Source organism: Cucurbita pepo, chromosome LG16 (genome assembly GCF_002806865.2).
Source record: "Cucurbita pepo subsp. pepo cultivar mu-cu-16 chromosome LG16, ASM280686v2, whole genome shotgun sequence".
Lineage (NCBI taxonomy): Eukaryota > Viridiplantae > Streptophyta > Magnoliopsida > Cucurbitales > Cucurbitaceae > Cucurbita > Cucurbita pepo.
In genome coordinates this window covers 2449945-2456313 of record NC_036653.1, presented here as the reverse complement: position 1 = coordinate 2456313, position 6369 = coordinate 2449945, and positions in this window count along the sequence as shown.

Here is a 6369-nt window from a genome sequence, read left to right as displayed (position 1 = left end):
GTTTTATGAACAAAAACTCATAGTTTGTAAATAAAAACATATTCTATTTTCAATAAAGTTATTATTGATGTTTATTCAGTAAAGATTATTATTGAATAAAGTGAATTTTACGATCGTTAATGTAAATCCAATAAACTAAGAATACTCTGGCTATAGTATGATTACTTGAACTATATGTAGAGACATAAGAATGGATCAAGTTCAAGTATATAGTCCAAATGATCTATAGTACAGGGATAAGGCTGAGTACCTTATCCTGGAGACACTATTGATGCAGCCCACTTTTGTATATGACATAAACAATGTAATCACTAAATTGTACATGCGGAGACATGTGAGTGGGGACGTCCTATGCAATAGTATTGCATAAGATCGGACCATGAAGAAAATCACTCTCACTTTATAATGTCGTTTACTGTTGAAACTGATTTTCTTTTCATTCGATGACCTAGGTAACTCGATCTTAATCTTGAGCTAACCATGAACTCCTATTTATTCGGAATTATCCTTAGATTTTCATGGGTGAGAGTGGTTCTAGTTCCCGACTCAATAGGCCTCCCATTTCACGGGTAAGACTGGGTGAATGGCTGGGGACGTGGGGTGCAAGATGGAATTCGCTCCTACCCACTTTTAGGGACAGAAGAGATGTAGTTCCCTTCGGTACTAACTCCAGGTCTTGAACAAGGGGCCCCACCCTCTCATTGGCCTGAGAGGGATTCAATTTATTGGTTAGACCAGAAACCAATTGTTCATTAGAGGATCAGTGGGACATAAGGAACAAGAAGTAACTTTAGGGGTAAAATGGTTAATTGACTCAGCTCTAGTTACGAACAACCTGTGAATGATCGACTTACTAATCATGGTTATATCAAATGGACAGAAATATATCTATATTGAGGGAAGTACAACTAATAGGCTATAGTGGAGTGTCCTAGTAGTTAACGAGTGTTGGTTAATAAGGTTAATCTTGGATCGTTGGAGCCCATGATCTATAGGTCCATTAGGTCCCTCTGCTATCTCATATCGGACTAAACCATAGAACAGTGTGACGAGTGAGTTCGAAGTGTTCGAATTCAAATTAGGGAATATGCGCTACATATATACGTTATATTTAACCGCATTTTTGTTTTAATTACGAATTAAACAAAAAGAGAGAATTTAAGATATTTAAATAAGATTTAAATATTTTAATCAAATATGTGTCGGATTGGGATTGACATTTGAATTAATATTAAATATTAATTAAATAGTTTAATTAATCATTTAATATTACTTCAATTTGAAATTAATTATTAAATTAATTGTTGAATTAAAATGAAGAAAGTCAAAATGTTGACTTCATGGATTCCATGTTTGAGTTAGTGGAATTTTGAGGTGTCAAAATTTTGTTTAACCAAACTTGCTTGCCAAATAAACCCCCCACAAATTTGAGTGGAAGTTTGAGTCTCAAAATTTGGTTAACCCAAACTTGCATGCTTGCCACCTAATCCTAAACATTTGAGTGAAATTTTGAGTGTCAAAATTTGGTGATCTCAAATTTGCAAATATGCAAACATAACTCTATAAATAGAGGAATCAAGGTACATGGAACTTCTCCCTTGTAAAAACCTTGAATACAATATATTTATAGTATTTTCCGTACATGGAACTTCTCCCTTGGAAAAGCCATTTAAGTTATTTTCGGTAAAAAATTCCTTCACAATTTTTTTTTTCAAATGAACCATAGATGGAAGGAGTAATAAATGAATACAATATATTTTGACTATCATAAAAGAGCAAATATGATATTTATAGTAAGCGAGGAGTCAAGTATCATACAGGATATTTCTTTATAATAAATGGTCAAATATGATACATATGATAAATCATAATTTCAGGCTAAATATCCTTAAGACCACTCTGCAAACTGAGCATTGGACTTGAACGAACGTAAAACTTTGATCTGAAAAGTTCAAAGAGAGGTCTAGAAACACTTTTTGTGAAGATATCAGCAACTTGGAGATGGGAAGGTGCATACTGTCTACTTTTCAGAAGAGAGTGGAAGAGACAACAAAGCTAACGGATTGCAGTTTTATGTATGTTGAGGTCTGACTTAACCATAGAGTGACCAGAAACACTACTGTCGACTCTAGAGCCACCCACAACCCCATGACGAAGACCAAAGCAAAATGATTGAATATCCTTTGGCATCGAGATGCAGGAAAGATGAAGATCATCAATTTGACAGCTTTACCCGTCTTAGGAGTTGCGAAAAGAACTTCCATTAAGCTGGGGACTTGGATTGGACGAAATGACTTTGCGATAGTTAAGATGGACGAATTCGACATCGTGTTAAGGACGAACTTCCAACTAGAACACAAAGTTAATCTCATGCCCCTAGCAAAAAGCTTGGTAAAGACGGGGTCGAACCCGATAATTATCCAGAAAAACACCCATTAGCCTGGAGGGATGAAAATGGTGTTAGCAGTATAGTTGAGAAAGAATCTAAGTCATGATAAGCATACACTTGCTACCATAACCGTATTTGGAGAGGAAAGCTTGAGTGAACGGGGTTGTAGTACATGATAATGAAAATAAAAAAATGTAGTGACCTCATGCATTATTGTGTGTTCATGCATCGGGGGATACCCCTTCTTCTTTTATGATAGAATGGACGCATACAATACGAGGCAGGAAAACGATCATTATGTTTACCATAATGCTACCATGACGGTCACTATTCCTAATGGGTGTCTAGCATCAACAACTACTAGAGAATGCTCGCCCGATCAGAAAAAGGCCTAGGAGGTATGCGAACATACTGGTGGGTCCATATTCACACATATAAACCATGTGTTGGAAAATTAAGTACGCATCCAATTCCCCGCTTTGAAGAGTCGTCGTAGAAAAATAGACTGATATGATAGGTCCCATTCGTGATTCTGTGTTTGCATTTAACCTCAACAAATGGGTTACTTGCTAAATATTTCTTAAAATACTCAAGCCACTTGCTTGTTTCAGGTAAAGGCAAGGCATTCCTGTACTACTGACCACGACATCAAAACTCAAGATCATTTTACATGCATAAGGTAGTCACATTTATTTTCTTAGACTTAAAAGCATCTTATTCTAGCCTTTAATTTATTGTTGTGTCGTTTTAAATATATTTTCTTACACGTAAGTTCATGACATTGTTTTGATTAAAATGATTATAAAAAAAAAAATGCAAGAACTTGAATCTTGTGCCCTTACCATATGGGCTAAGCAAAAACTTATGTATGTATAAAGTAAATTTATTATGGAAGTGCAAGGAATTATACCATGTGCCTCTCACATGCGAAGCCTTGAAAAGCGAGCGCTCTACCATATGAGCTACACTCACTTTATAGAACAAAGGTCCCGAAGGTCCATAACGAGGTAAGTAGCCATTTTGGGCTCTTCATAATAAATACTTGTAGAAATTGCATGTATCTTTGTATAAACCTTCAACAAAGTATGAATTAAACAAATATGAAAGAAAAACACCATGAACGGTGAGTTAAAGCTCCAAAATGATCAAATTGCTTCTGATTTAAGTAACATTAAAATACTCCACTAAATGAATTTCGCTGCCTATTTATTTTTAATACTGAGCATAATATGATATGTTAAGAATTTATATGAAATTTTGTGGTCATTGGATAAGGTTAATTAGTTAAACCAAGTAACGGTGTAAAATGACCATAATGCACCAAAGGAAATTTACCTTCGGTTCATTATCTAAATGACCTTCTAATGCTATGAAACTTTGTATTAAACCTATGGAATTGAACCATGTGTCTCTCGCATGCGAAGCGATCGCTCTACCATATGAGCTACACCCCCTTTATTAGAATAAAGGTCCCAAACGTATATGACGAAGTAAGTAGTCAATTTGGACTCTTCTTAAGAAGTACTTGTAGAAATTGCTTGGATCTTTGTATAAAGTTTAAACCAAGATGAATTAAAGGTATGTGAAAGAAAAACATCAAGAACAATGAGTTAAGTCTCTGAACTGATCAAATTGTTCGAGATTTAATGTTAAAATAAATCACTAAATGAACTCCGCTGACTATGAATTTTTAATACTTAGCATAATATGGCATGTTAGGAATTTATATGAAATTTTGTGGTCGTTGGATAAGGTTAATTAGCTAAACCAAGTAACGGTATAAAATGACCATAATGCACATAAGGAAATTTACCTTTGGTTCATGATCTAGATGACATCCAAATGCTATAAAACCTTGTATTAAACCTAGATGCGAGTTCAGACTATATCACTTTGGACGCATTAAGCTATGACATAGGTTTAAATTGTGTCAATTGAAATGTTTGAGCCCTTGGATGTAGTTTCGGACTGTGTCACTTTATGAAGCCTTGAACACAGAATGTCAAGTTCATGACTAGTACCATAAATACTAGGAGTGTCTTGGAGAACAAGACAACGATCAAGGACTAGAACAAGAATCAAGATCCAAGTTCTGAAGATAAGAACCCATAATAATAGTACCAAGACCCGTAGACCAGAACTAAGGTTGAGGCCTCATAATCCAAGGATAAAGAGTCCTAAAGATAGATCATGACAAGAAATCACAAGTGAAAAACAGAACTAAAGAATTCAAATCCTTACAACCATAATAAGAAAAGAGAAGAAAAGAAAAGAAATAGTGTGATAGGCTAAAATCTTTGTACTCATTCAATCTTTTAATTACTTATGTATAAGTCCTAAAGATAAATCATGATAAGAACTCAGTCAAGAACAAAACTAAAGAGTCCAAGTACTTAAACAAGAAAAAAAAAAACACAGAAATAGTGTGGTAGGCTAGAATCTTAAAACAAATACAATGGAGGTGCAGGGAATTAAACCTCGTGCCTCTCAGCAAGCACTCTACCATATGAGCTACACCCCCTTTGTAAAATAAAGGTCCCAAACGTTCATGACGAGGTAAGAAGCCATTTTGGACTCTTCTTAAGAAGTACTTTTAGAATGTGCTTGGATCTTTGTATTAAACTTAAACCAAGTATGAATTAAAGGAATGTGAAAGAAAAACACCAAGCGATTAAATTGCTCATGATTTAAGTAACATTAAAATAACCCTCTAACTGAACTCTCCGCTCCGCTGCCTATGAATTTTTAATACTGAGCGTAATATGACATGCTAAGAGTTTATATGATATTTGGTAGTCATTAGATAAGATTAATTGGCTAAACCAAGTAACGGTGTATCACATGAGTAAATTTAACTTTAGTTCATGATCTAGATGACCTCCAAATGCTATGAAACTTTTTAATTAAATCTATATTCGAGTCCAGCCTCTGTCGAATTGTAGTCATTGATAAGGTTAATTAACTAAACTAAACCTCCAAATGCTATGGCGAAGCGAGCGCTCTACCATATGAGCTATACCCCTTTTATAGAATAAAGACCCCAAATGTTCATGATGAGGTAAGAAGACATTTTGGACTCTTCTTAAGAAGTACTTTTAGAATTTGTTTGGATTTCTGGATAAACCTTAAACCAAGTATGAATTAAAGGGATGTGAAAGAAAAACACCAAGAACCATGAGTTAATGCACCGAACCAATCAAATTTCCCAGTATTTAAGTAACCTTAAAATAACTCACTAAATGAACTCTGTTGCCAATGAATTTTTAATACATAGCATAATATGATATGTTTGGAGTTTATATGAAATTTGGTTGTCCTTGGATAAGGTTAATTAGTTAATCCAATTAACGGTGTAAAATGACCATAATGCACATAAGGAAATTTACCTATTGTTCATGATATAGATGACCTCCAAATTCTATGAAACTTTATATTAAACCTAGATGCGAGTTTAGACTACGTCGTTTGGAACGCATGAAACCATTACATAGGTTTAGATTGTGTCACTTGAAATGTATGAAGCCTTGGACATAAGTTAATATTGTGTTGCTTCGAACGTATAAAGTCTTGGACACAGGATGTCAAGTTCATGATTATACCATAAATACTACCGGGAGTGTCTTTAGAACATGAAAACAATCTAGAAGTAGAAAAAGAATCAAGATCCAAATTGTCAAGTGTGATAGGCTAGAATCTTAAAACAAAAATACAATGGAGGTGCAGGGAATTGAACCCCGTGCAGGCACGCGAAGCGAGCGCTCTACCATATGAGCTACACCCCCTTCATAAAATAAATGTCTCAAACGTTCATGATGAGGTAAGAAGCCATTTTGGACTCTTTTAAGAAGTACTTTTAGAATTTTCTTGGATCTTTGTATAAACCTTAAACCAAGTATGAATTAAAGGAATGTGAAAGAAAAATACCTAGAATCGTGATTTAAGGCTCCGAACCGATCAAATTTCTCAGGATTTAAGTAATG